This window comes from Salvelinus alpinus, chromosome 4 (assembly GCF_045679555.1).
Source record: "Salvelinus alpinus chromosome 4, SLU_Salpinus.1, whole genome shotgun sequence".
In the NCBI taxonomy this organism is placed as follows: domain Eukaryota; kingdom Metazoa; phylum Chordata; class Actinopteri; order Salmoniformes; family Salmonidae; genus Salvelinus; species Salvelinus alpinus.
The window spans coordinates 19,515,006-19,528,982 of record NC_092089.1 but is presented as its reverse complement, the minus strand read 5'-3'; the positions used below and the strand labels follow the sequence as shown (position 1 = coordinate 19,528,982).

At 43.4% G+C, this 13,977-nt stretch overlaps 1 long non-coding RNA gene across 2 annotated transcripts; it reads left to right on the top strand.

The window, feature by feature from the left end:
- The first annotated feature begins 8,622 nt into the window (after positions 1-8,622).
- On the top strand, positions 8,623-13,870 carry LOC139572457 (uncharacterized). 2 transcript variants are annotated; one of them, XR_011674414.1, is made up of 5 exons: positions 8,623-8,908; positions 8,997-9,053; positions 10,502-10,583; positions 10,958-11,078; positions 13,067-13,870. It is a non-coding gene; the product is annotated as an uncharacterized lncRNA (long non-coding RNA). The 2 variants fall into 2 exon arrangements; XR_011674415.1 differs by lacking the exon at positions 8,997-9,053.
- The last annotated feature ends 107 nt before the right edge of the window (positions 13,871-13,977 follow it).

The window sequence follows — 13,977 nt, the reverse complement described above, 5'->3', positions numbered from 1 at the left end:
TACCGAGTCAATGTGCGGGGGTACAGGTTAGTCGAGGTAATTGAGGTAACTCCCTCATTCCATTGTTAAACCACTGAGCTAGAGATGGTAACAATGAGCACTGTGAGGGTTATATGGACCAGTGTGGTGGTACAGACTGGGAAGGCTGAGGGTTATATGGACCAGTGTGGTGGTACAGACTGGGAAGGCTGAGGGTTATATGGACCAGTGGGGTGGTACAGACTGGGAAGGCTGAGGGTTATATGGACCAGTGTGGTGGTACAGACTGGGAAGGCTGAGGGTTATATGGACCAGTGGGGTGGTACAGACTGGGAAGGCTGAGGGTTATATGGACCAGTGTGGTGGTACAGACTGGGAAGGCTGAGGGTTATATGGACCAGTGTGGTGGTACAGACTGGGAAGGCTGAGGGTTATATGGACCAGTGTGGTGGTACAGGCTGGGAAGGCTGAGGGTTATATGGACCAGTGTGGTGGTACAGACTGGGAAGACTGAGGGTTATATGGACCAGTGTGGTGGTACAGGCTGGGAAGGCTGAGGGTTATATGGACCAGTGTGGTGGTACAGACTGGGAAGGCTGAGGGTTATATGGACCAGTGTGGTGGTACAGACTGGGAAGGCTGAGGGTTATATGGACCAGTGTGGTGGTACAGACTGGGAAGGCTGAGGGTTATATGGACCAGTGTGGTGGTACAGACTGGGAAGGCTGAGGGTTATATGGACCAGTGTGGTGGTACAGACTGGGAAGGCTGAGGGTTATATGGACCAGTGTGGTGGTACAGACTGGGAAGGCTGAGGGTTATATGGACCAGTGTGGTGGTACAGACTGGGAAGGCTGAGGGTTATATGGACCAGTGTGGTGGTACAGACTGAGAAGGCTGAGGGTTATATGGACCAGTGTGGTGGTACAGACTGGGAAGGCTGAGGGTTATATGGACCAGTGTGGTGGTACAGACTGGGAAGGCTGAGGGTTATATGGACCAGTGTGGTGGTACAGGCTGGGAAGGCTGAGGGTTATATGGACCAGTGTGGTGGTACAGGCTGGGAAGGCTGAGGGTTATATGGACCAGTGTGGTGGTACAGGCTGGGAAGGCTGAGGGTTATATGGACCAGTGTGGTGGTACAGACTGGGAAGGCTGAGGGTTATATGGACCAGTGTGGTGGTACAGGCTGGGAAGGCTGAGGGTTATATGGACCAGTGTGGTAGGTACAGGCTGGGAAGGCTGAGGGTTATATGGACCAGACATTTAGTGGGTGCTAGAATAAAAGCTGTGTACGGTACTCACGCCTGGTAGCATGACATGTCCCTGTTGGCTTGACAATAGCACTTCATGCAATCACTGGTTCTCCAGCGGGACCCGATATCATGCCACGTCCCATCCTTGTCGTAAAGACACTGCCTCATGCCTAAACAAGAAAACAATAAAAATATATATATTTGTTGTGATGTCATGCCACGTTCAAGAAACATCAGTCCATAACAATATGAAATGAGGTTAAAGGTCATGTGGAGGACCACTGAAATAAAACCATAAAATCACATCATAATATTTCTATAAGAGGGGTTCTTTTTTGGGGGTTATTAAATATACCTGTGTTTTGTGTACTTGTGTGTGTACTTTTGTGTGTGTGTGTGTGTTAACAGCTGGTTATCTTTGTTCTTTACCTGGTTTAGCTTGTTCAATCTAGCAGCCAGCATGGAAAAGTGGCAGCAGTGCACACAGGATTATAGCTACAGCCAAGGACCTCTTCCCAGGGAGAAACAAGTGACACATTTCAACATTTGGCGCTAGTAGGTCATTGACCCTACTCTAGATCTCTAGGTAACACATTTACCTTTCAGTATGTTGTTCCAATGTTACTTTCCTATTATGTCATTTAAAATGCCCAATATTTATCAATCATATTTATCATCATCAATCACATGAAAATGAAAACCACATTACTTACAGTTCATTAGGAAAGTTTTTCAGACCCCATTCCCTTTTTCCACATGTTGTTACGTTACAGCCTTATTCTGAAATGGATTCAATCGTTTCCCGCCCCTCATCAGTCTAAACACACTACCCCATAATGATAAAGCAAAAAGAGGTTTATACATTTTTGAAATTCATAAAAACCCAAAACATAAAAACGTTATTTACATAAGTATTCAGCTCAGGTGCATCCTGTTTCCATTGATCATCCTTGAGATGTTTCTACAATTTGATTGGAGTCCACCTGTGGTAAATGTAATTGTTTGGACATGATTTGAAAAGGCACACACCTGTCTATATAAGGTCCACAGTTGACAGTGCATGTCAGAGCAAAATTCAAGCCATGAGGTGGAAGGAATTGTCCTTAGAGCTCCGAGACAGGATTGTGTCGAGGCACAGATCAGGGGAAGGGTACCAAAAATGTTTTGCTGCATTGAAGGTTCTCAAGAATACCATGGCCTCCATCATTCTTAAATGAAAGAAGTTTGAAACAAACCACCAAGACTCTTCCTAGATATGGCTGCCCGGCCAAACTGAGCAATTGGGGGAGAAGGTCCTTGGTCAGGGAGACCCTGTGGTCACTCTGACAGAGCTCCAGAGTTCCTCTGTGGGGATGGTTGTCCTTCTGGATGGTTCTCCCATCTCTGCAGCACTCCACCAATCAGGCCTTTATGGTAGAGTGGCCAGACAGAAGCCACACCTAGGTAAAAGACAGCCCGCTTGGAGTTTGCCAAAAGGTACAGAGAGATCCTTGATGAAAACCTGCTCCAGAGCACTCAGGACCTCAGACTGGGGCGAAAGTTAACCTTTTCAATAGGACAACGACCCTAAACACACAGCCAAGACAACGCAGGAGTGGCTTCGGCACAAGTCTCTGAATGTCCTTGAGTGGCCCAGCCAGAGCCCATACTTGAACCTGATCGAACATCTCTGGAGAGACCGGAAAATAGCTGTGCAGCGATGCTGCCAATCCAACCTGACCGAGCTTGAGAGGATCTGCAGAGAAGAATGGGAAAAACTCCCCAAGTACAGTTGTGCCAAGCTTGTAGAGTCATACCCAAGAAGACTCGAGGTTGTAATCGCTGCCAAAAGTGCTTCAACAAAGTCCTGAGTAAATGGTCTGAATACTTATTTTAATGTGATATTGAAGTGTTCATTTTTTCTTAGTTTTTTTCAAACATTTCTAAAAACCTGTTTTTGTTTTGTTATTATGGGATATTGTATGTAGATTGATGAGAAAAACAACAATTTAATACATTTTTGAATAAGGCTGTACTGTAACAAATGTGGAAAAAGTAAAAGGGGCCGGAATACTTTCCGAATGCACTGTATGTGTAAATTAAAAAGATTCTAATAACTCAAGGCACCTAACATGCAAAATTTGAACAAATTTACCATGATTCATAGGAATGTAGACCTGATTCAAAGGTAGATTCTGTAGGTTCTGTTCAAATGGAGAGAGAGCGCGTGAGAGTCAGAGAGAGAGAAGTATCAGTTATGTTGTTGTCTGAAGAGCTTTAACAGAGACACTGAGTGGTGGATGTTTTAGACAGCAGCAGACAGATTCTAGCGGTGTAATGTCCAGGAGGCACATCTGATATGGTGTTATAAAAAGAAAATAAATGAAAACTTTTATACGTTTTGAACGCAATGCTGTTCCTTCCCTGGTAGGGTGGCAACATGATGACGATGTTGTTGAGGAGGATGATGATGATGCATTCATAATAGTGATGGTCCCTGGTCAAAAGTAGTGCACTATAAATGGAATAGGGTGCCGTTTGGGGCGTATATTGCACCTTCAAGCCTTGTCCTTTACCTTCTCTTGAAGAAGTAGAGATTAGAATTTTTCCCCCATTGTAGCTCTCAATGAAACAGATCCTGACATAAAGGAACAGAATGTCAGTCTTCAACAGTCCTCCAGTCAGTGGTCTGTGGTATTCCTCCACTCTGAACAAATCTCTCCTCCTCTTCATCTAGGTGCCATAGACTGCACTCTGGACGAAGATGTTGTGAGTAAGCAGCAACCTTCTATTTTCGGCTGAATGGAGAGCGTCTTGGCTCCCAAACACATGGAAAAGACATTAATATGTAGAAACTGGGCCTCTCAGGCTTGAATCCAGGCACATGCATACTGTTCCTTCTTGACTACCACTCATTGGATATCAGACTGGATTTGTTTATCCAGGTCAAACACAACCAAAGGTAAGATGGACAGAATCCACATCTGTAGTGTGGGGCTGTAACGTGTACGCAGGCAGTCAGGAAGCAGGTGGCTGAAGGTGAGTTTAATAGACATGAAGAAAATACAAAACAGGAGAAGAGTACTGAACGTAACCAAAACCAATACTGCCTGATGACTGAGGCTTACTGAGGGTTATAATGAAGGGAGAGTAATCAGGGTGGTGATGGTTGCCAGGTGTGCAAAATGTGGGATGCCAGGACCAGTGGTTAGTAGACCGGCGATGTCGAGCACCGGAGGAAGGGAGCAAGAGTTAGTGTGATGGCTGCAATGTTCTTGCTCATTGTTCTCACTGGTGACAGACTGTGTGTCCCAAATGGCACCTGGGCCAAGAAACACAACCTGATGAGTCCAAATTTGAGATTTTTGGTTCCAACCACCATGTCTTTGTGAGACGCAGAGTAGGTGAATGGATGATCTCATGTGTGGTTCCCACCGTGAAGCATGGAGGGAGAGGTGTGATGGTGTGGGGTGCTTTGCTGGTGACACTGTCTGTGATTTATTTAGAATTAAAGGCACACTTAACCAGCATGGCTACCACAGCATTCTGCAGCGATACGCCATACCATCTGATTTGCGCTTAGTGGGACTATCATTTGTTTTTCAACAGGACAATGACCCAACACACCTCCAGGCCGTGTAAGGGCTATTTTACCAAGAAGGAGTGATGGAGTGCTACATCAGATGACCTGGCCTCCACAATCACCAGACCTCAACCCAATTGAGATGGTTTGGGATGAGTTGGACCGCAGAGTGAAGGAAAAGCAGCCAACAAATGTTCAGCATATGTGGGAACTCCTTCAAGACTGTTGGAAAAGCATTCCACGTGAAGCTGGTTGAGAGAATGCCAAGAGTGTGCAAAGCTGTCATCATGGCAAAGGGTGGCTACTTTGAAGAGTCTCAAATATAAAATGTAACACTTTTTGGGCTACTATTTTGGGCTAATATTTCATAGTTTTGATGTCTTCACTATTATTCTACAATGTAGAAAATCGTAAGAATAAAGAAAAAACATTGAATGAGTAGGTGTGTCCAAACTTTTGACCGGTACTGTATATGTATGTATATTTTTTTACTGCTCTAGGGATATAATTATTGTTTGGATAACCTTATTTATTATTATGTATTGATTTTTATATTTTAATTGTTTCACTCTTTATGCGATGCGCACTGCAAAGAACACCGGAGACAAAATTATCACTGAATTATCACAGTGAATTGTTGTAATGTTTGTTTATCTGTCAATTAATCCCATACGGGAAGGGTTGCCAACTGGCGATGTGACACGAAAATAACATTTCATTCATTCATTCATTCATTCATTCATTCATTCATTCATTCACTACTCCATAATTCACATTATACAGGCCTTCCTGAGGTTGAAATCGCTGCTCACGTCTACATCAGTTCAGCCTACAAAATAATTCCCTATTTCTAGAGAACAAAACTGCTGTTCCTCACGCCATAGCTTGACACCTGATAGTCTATGATGTGACAGGTTTGGTCTTACTATTGCATCACCAGTATTACAAGCATTCACCAAATGTGTATTCACCAAAACCAGTTTCCCAGCAATATGACCTTAAGACCACCCTTTTATTATGCTGAATTGATTGGGTCAAGGCAAGTGTTTCAATCAAAACGCTCCAACCTCAGAATACTCAGCTTATTCTTTATTCCCCAGGGTTCTTTTCATTATTTTATATTCCCCAATCATTATTCTACATTCTATTCATTATTCATTATTCCCCAGGGTTCTATTCATTATTATATATTCCCCAGGGTTCTATTCATTATTATATATTCCCCAGGGTTCTATTGATGAATCTATATTCCCCAGTGTTCTATTCATTATTCTATATTCCCCAGGGTTCTATTCATTATTCTATATTCCCCAGGGTTCTATTGATGAATCTATATTCCCCAGGGTTCTATTCATTATTCTATATTCCCCAGGGTTCTATTGATGAATCTATATTCCCCAGGGTTCTATTCATTATTCTATATTCCCCAGGGTTCTATTCATTATTCTTTATTCCCCAGGGTTCTATTCATTATTCTATATTCCCCAGGGGTCTATTGTCACGCCCTGACCTTAGTTATCTATGTTTTCTTTATTATTTTGGTTAGGTCAGGGTGTGACGAGGGTGGGTATGCTTGTTTTCGTATTGTCTAGGGTTTTTTGTATATCTAGGGGTTTTGGTATGTCTAGGTATATGTAGGTCTATGGTGGCCTGAACTGGTTCCCAATCAGAGGCAGCTGTTTATCGTTGTCTCTGATTGGGGATCATGTTTAGGTTGCCATTTTCCCTTTTGGTTTTGTGGGTTCTTGTCTATGTGTAGTTGCCTGTTCAGCACTCTTTTGTATAGCTTCACGGTTCGTTTTGTTGTTTTGTTGTTTTGTTCAGTGTTCATTCTTATAATAAAGAGAATGTACGCATACCACGCTGCGCCTTGGTCTCCTCCCTACGACGGCTGTGACATCTATTCGTTATTCTATATTCCCCAGGGTTCTATTCATTATTCTATATTCCCCAGGGTTCTATTCATTATTCTTTATTCCCCAGGGTTCTATTCATTATTCTATATTCCACAGGGTTCTATTCATTATTCTATATCCCCCAGGGTTCTATTCATTATTCTATATTCCCCAGGATTCGATTCATTATTCTATATTCCCCAGGGTTCTATTCATTATTCTTTATTCCCCAGGGTTCTATTCATTATTCTATATTCCCCAGGGTTCTATTCATTATTCTATATTCCCCAGGATTCTATTCATTATTCTATATTCCCCAGGGTTCTATTCATTATTCTATATTCCCCAGAGTTCTATTCATTATTCTATATTCCCCAGGGTTCTATTCATTATTCTATATTCCCCAGGGTTCTATTCATTATTCTATATTCCCCAGGGTTCTATTCATTATTCTATATTCCCCAGGGTTCTATTCATTATTCTATATTCCCCAGGGTTCTATTCATTATTCTATATTCCCCAGGGTTCTATTCATTATTATATATTCCCCAGGGTTCTATTCATTATTCTATATTCCCCAGTGGTGTGTGTGGTACAACACCAAAATGTATTTTTGTTTCTGCTGCTTGAAACTCAGGTGGTGGGGTGGGATCAGTGACACCTTCCCAATGGATCTGAGCTGGCCCTGGTCAAAAGTAGTGCACTATATAGGGAATAGTGTGCTATTTGGGAGACAACCCTGCTATTTTCATTAACTGCTGAATTCCCCAGCTTAGTCTCAATGGGCTCTATGAGCATGGCGGTGTCATGCTACAGCACCACTGAGGGCAGAGCCGCAGAGCCACCACATCTTTCTTAATGGAGTAGGAAGAACTGTGGCGCTGCCCTGTTGCCATGGCAGCAAGCACTGCTCTTGTTGGCATTTTCCCCAGCTACTGTTGACTGGCTTGCTGTTCCTTCAGAAAGCTCCCTTCCACGACACAGAGACCGCTCTGCTCTGCTCTCGGAGGGAGCACAGTGAAGCTTACCTTCTTCTCTGATGTAGTGACACTTCAGATGTTTCCCAATTGGCACCCTATTCCTTATATAGGCCTCTGGTCAAAAGTAGTGCACTATAAAGGGAATAGGGTGCCATTTGGAACGAAGACTCACTCTTAATCCCACTGCTGACACCAATGTCTGAATCACATTATGACTAACTAATACAAGGCGCTGCCCAATAACCACCTCTCATCTATCTGCTGTCATACCTTTCTGTAGCTATCAGGATGTTGTTTCAGAACGCTTCTGGATTGGATAAAAAGTCTGAAAATGTCTTATTTCTTATTTTTATATCTTGTGTGTTTTTATTCTACCTTATTATTTTTAATATTACATTGTTATTGATTACTGCATTGTTGGGTTTAGAGCTGGCAAGAAAGGCATTTCACTGTATTTGTGCACGTGACATTAAAACGTGAAACTGCCACTACGGTGGTCCTATGGGGCAAAGTGTCTGTTAAAATGAAGTTACACGCAAAACAACACCTTGAACAGTTGTGCGATGCTGTCCCGTCCCTGGTATGACCAGAATGGGTTTTTTGTTGTTGTATTTTTTCACAAATCATTGTACAAATGTCGTTGAATTGCTGCCATTTTACAATGATTTGTTAAGTAATAATAACACAACATTATTATCATCATTGTACCAGGGAAGGAACAGCATCGCACAACTGTTTATCACAAGTGTGTTTCCTTTTGATAACAGCATGTTACAACACATCACACTTTACTATTGTTTATGTGACCCTTCTTCTTATTGGAGTTACTGATAGTGATCACCGATTTCACCAGAACTACAACATCGCTCAAAAGCCACGCCCCTAGGTTGAGCAACTACAAGGACTTGTGTTACATCTAGTATAAAATGGTGAGTTGTTGGAGAGAAGACATGGACTTGACTCCTGATCACACAGACCAGCTCCAGCATCTTGTCTTGACTCCTGATCACACAGACCAGCTCCAGCATCTTGTCTTGACTCCTGATCACACAGACCAGATCCAGCATCTTGTCTTGACTCCTGATCACACAGACCAGCTCCAGCATCTTGTCTTGACTCCTGATCACACAGACCAGCTCCAGCATCTTGTCTTGACTCCTGATCACACAGACCAGCTCCAGCATCTTGTCTTGACTCCTGATCACACAGACCAGCTCCAGCATCTTGTTACTGAAGGTAAGAGACTGATGGGGTTTCCTTCTCTTGTTGTGCTTATTGTCTGATGTTATGGGGGAGGATTATTGAATGACACCTCACTCTACAGCTCAACAGAACCTACAGAATCTACCTGTGAATCCAGTCTAAATTCCTGTCAATCATGGTAAGTTCCTTCTATCATTGCATGTTATGTATGAGTAATTAGAATTATAAGTGGCTTTAGGTTATTTTATTACCCAGAGATCTAGAGGAGGGTTAATGACCTATCACCTCCACATGTTAAAATGTGTCAGTTCACTTTGCTAGTTCTTCATCTTTAATGTTTAGACGGTTTGATGAAAGGACTAGGTTTTATTGTCCTCTGTCTACATCTATGTATCCTGTCTGCATCTATGTATCCTGTCTGTATCTATGTATCCTGTCTGCATCTATGTATCCTGTCTGTATCTATGTATCCTGTCTGTATCTATGTATCCTGTCTGCATATATGTATCCTGTCTGCATCTATGTATCCTGTCTGCATCTATGTATCCTGTCTGTATCTATGTATCCTGTCTGTATCTATGTATCCTGTCTGTATATATGTATCCTGTCTGCATCTATGTATCCTGTCTGCATCTATGTATCCTGTCTACATCTATGTATCCTGTCTGCATCTATGTATCCTGTCTGCATCTATGTATCCTGTCTACGTCTATGTATCCTGTCTGCATTTATGTATCCTGTCTGCATCTATGTATCCTGTCTGCATCTATGTATCCTGTCTGCATCTGTGTATCCTGTCTGCATCTATGTATCCTGTCTGTATCTATGTATCCTGTCTGCATCTATGTATCCTGTCTGTATCTATGTATCCTGTCTGTATCTATGTATCCTGTCTGTATCTATGTATCCTGTCTGCATCTATGTATCCTGTCTGTATCTATGTATCCTGTCTGCATCTATGTATCCTGTCTGTATCTATGTATCCTGTCTGTATCTATGTATCCTGTCTGCATCTATGTATCCTGTCTGCATCTATGTATCCTGTCTGTATCTATGTATCCTGTCTGTATCTGTGTATCCTGTCTGCATATATGTATCCTGTCTGCATCTATGTATCCTGTCTGCATCTATGTATCCTGTCTGTATCTATGTATCCTGTCTGTATCTATGTATCCTGTCTGTATATATGTATCCTGTCTGCATCTATGTATCCTGTCTGCATCTATGTATCCTGTCTACATCTATGTATCCTGTCTGCATCTATGTATCCTGTCTGCATCTATGTATCCTGTCTACATCTATGTATCCTGTCTGCATTTATGTATCCTGTCTGCATCTATGTATCCTGTCTGCATCTATGTATCCTGTCTGCATCTGTGTATCCTGTCTGTATCTATGTATCCTGTCTGTATCTATGTATCCTGTCTGCATCTATGTATCCTGTCTGCATCTATGTATCCTGTCTGTATCTATGTATCCTGTCTGCATCTATGTATCCTGTCTGAATCTATGTATCCTGTCTGTATGTTCTCTTCATTGTGGTCAACAAGTACTGTAAATGTAGCCTACTAGGAGAATAAAGGTGATTCTGATAACATATGCTTTTTCTTCTTTCTCCCTGGGAAGAGGTCCTTGGCTGTAGCTGTAATCCTGTGTGCACTGCTGCCACTTTTCCATGCTGGCTGCTGGATTAAACCAGCAGAACCAGGTAAAGAACAAAGATAACCAGCTGTTAACACACACACACACACACACACACACACACACACACACACACACACACACACACACACACACACACACACACACACACACACACACACACACACACACACACACACACACACACACACACACACACACACACACACACACCTGTACATTTATCATTTTAATAAAATAACCACTTGTACCAAATCATTATGTGATTTTAGGGTTATATTTTTGTATTTTATTTTATGACCTGTAAAGAGCATCTAATTTCATATTGTTATGCAATGATGTTTCTAATACACTTGAATCTTGAATCTCATTGAAAAAGACAACAAACACATTGATATGTTATATTGTTTTCTTGTTTAGGCATGAGGCAGTGTCTTTACGACAAGGATGGGACGTGGCATGATATCGGGTCCCGCTGGAGGACCAGTGATTGCATGAACTGCTATTGTCAAGCCAACGGGGACATGTAATGCTGCCAGGCGTGAGTACCGTACACAGCTTTTATTCTAGCACCCACTAAATGTCTGGTCCATATAACCCTCAGCCTTCCCAGTCTGTACCACCACACTGGTCCATATAACCCTCAGCCTTCCCAGCCTGTACCTACCACACTGGTCCATATAACCCTCAGCCTTCCCAGCCTGTACCACCACACTGGTCCATATAACCCTCAGCCTTCCCAGCCTGTACCACCACACTGGTCCATATAACCCTCAGCCTTCCCAGCCTGTACCACCACACTGGTCCATATAACCCTCAGCCTTCCCAGCCTGTACCACCCCACTGGTCCATATAACCCTCAGCCTTCTACCACACTGGTCCATATAACCCTCAGCCTTCCCAGTCTGTACCACCACACTGGTCCATATAACCCTCAGCCTTCCCAGCCTGTACCACCCCCCTGTCCATATAACCCTCAGCCTTCCCAGTCTGTACCACCACACTGGTCCATATAACCCTCAGCCTTCCCAGCCTGTACCACCACACTGGTCCATATAACCCTCAGCCTTCCCAGTCTGTACCACCATACTGGTCCATATAACCCTCAGCCTTCCCAGCCTGTACCACCACACTGGTCCATATAACCCTCACAGTGTTCATTGTTACCATCTCTACAAGCAGTGGTTTAAGTCTTCACTGACATTTTCAACCTCTAACTGACCCAGTCTGTAATACCGACATGTTTCAAGCAGACCACCATAGTCCCTGTACCCAAGACCGCCAAAGTAACCTGCCTAAATGACTACTTTCCTGTTGAACTCACGTCTGTAGCCATGAAGTGCTTTGAAAGGCTGGTCATGGCTCACATCAACACTATCATCCTGGAAACCCTAGACCCACTCCTCTCCCTCAATGTGAGCAAGACAGAGGAGCTGATCGTGGACTACAGGAAAAGGAGGGCCAAACATGCCCCCGTTCACTTCGACGGGGCTGTAGTGGAGCGGGTCGAGAGCTTCAAGTGTCCACATCACCAACAAACTATCATGGTCCAAACACACCAAGAAAGTCGTGAAGACTATTCCCCCTCAGGAGACTGAAAAGATTTGGTATGGGTCCTCAGATCCTCAAAAAGTTCTACAGCTGCACCATTGAGAGCATCTTGACTGGCTGCATCACCGCTTAGTATGGCAACTTCTCGGCCTCCGACTTAAAGGCGCTACAGAGGGTAGTGCGTACGGCCCAGTACATCACTAGGGGCAAGCTCCCTGCCATCCAAGACCTCTATACCAGGCGGTGTCAGGGGCCCAAATTTGTTTTCAAAGACTCCAGCCACCCAAGTTATTGACTATTCTCTCTGCTATCGCACGGCAAGTGGTACCAGAGCGCCAAGTCTAGGTCCAAAAGGCTCCTTAACAGCTTCTACCCCCAAACCATAAGACTCCTGAACAATGAATCGAATGGAGACCCGAACGATGTTTCATCTATGCATAGTCACTTTACCTCTACCTACATGTACAAACTACCTCAATTACCTCGACTAACCTGTACCCCCGCACATTAACTCGGTACCCACTGTATATAGCCTCGTTATTGTTATTTTATTGTGTTACTTTTTTAAACTTTAGTTTATTTAGTAAATATTTTCTTAACTCTTATTTTCTTAAAACTGCATTGTAAGGGCTTGTAAAGAAGCATTTCACGGTAAAGTCTACACCTGTTGTATTCGAGCACACGTGACAAATAATATTTGATTTGAGAATGAGTGAGTGAGTGAGTGAGTGAGTGAGTGAGTGAGTGAGTGAGTGAGTGAGTGAGTGTGTGAGTGTGTGAGTGAGTGAGTGAGTGAGTGAGTGAGTGAGTAAGTGAGTGAGTGAGTGAGTGAGTGAGTGAGTGAGTGAGTGAGTGAGTGAGTGAGTGAGTGAGTGAGTGAGTGAGTGAGTGAGTGAGTGAGTGAGTGAGTGAGTGAGTGAGTGATAGTCCATACATTTTCTACCAAAGTATTCGCAGATGTTGATTGTTTGATTGCAGGTTTTCTGAGCCCACAAGTTTTCCTGATGGTTGCATGAAGGAGTTTGACCAAAAGGCATGTCAATACAACGTGTTCAAGAAGAATGATCGCTCCATTCCATGTCCTGTCTACGGTGGTAAGGGGAAGTGATGGGTTTTCTTCCCCCTGCTCTCAATAAACAGGGAATGAAGGATGAAAGGGAAAAGTACAGTAATTGTTTTATAGATTTAATTGACATAATTGTTAGCTTAGCTCTGCCATACTGTCTGGTAACTTTCTGTAACTGTAATGATTGAAAAGCCATACTGTAATGTGTCTATCATTGAAGATGTGTTATCATCTGTGCTGACTGTGTCATGAGAAGAACCTGGGTTCAAATACTATCTGAAACTGTGAGCGTTTGATCTGTCCTACCTGGACTGCCAGATGGGCGGAGTTTGCTATTTTGGGACATTTCTATTTGTTCATTAAGCCAGTGTTTCCCGACCCTGGACCTCCAGTACCCCCAACAGTACAAATGTTTACTGTAAACCTGGACAAGCACACTTGATTCAACTTGTTAACTAATCATAAAGCTTTCAATGAGTTGAATGAAGTGTGTTTGTCCAGGGCTACAGTGTAAATGTGTTCTGTTGGGGGTTCTGGAGGACCAGGGTTGGGCTGTTGGGGGTTCTGGAGGACCAGGGTTGGGCTGTTCGGGGTTCTGGAGGACCAGGGTTGGGCTGTTCGGGGTTCTGGAGGACCAGGGTTGGGCTGTTCGGGGTTCTGGAGGACCAGGTTTGGGCTGTTCGGGTACTGGAGGACCAGGGTTGGGCTGTTCGGGGTACTGGAGGACCAGGGGAATAGGGGGGAATAGGGAATAGGGTGCCATTTGGAACGAAGACTCACTCTTAATCCCACTGCTGACACCAATGTCTGAATCACATTATGA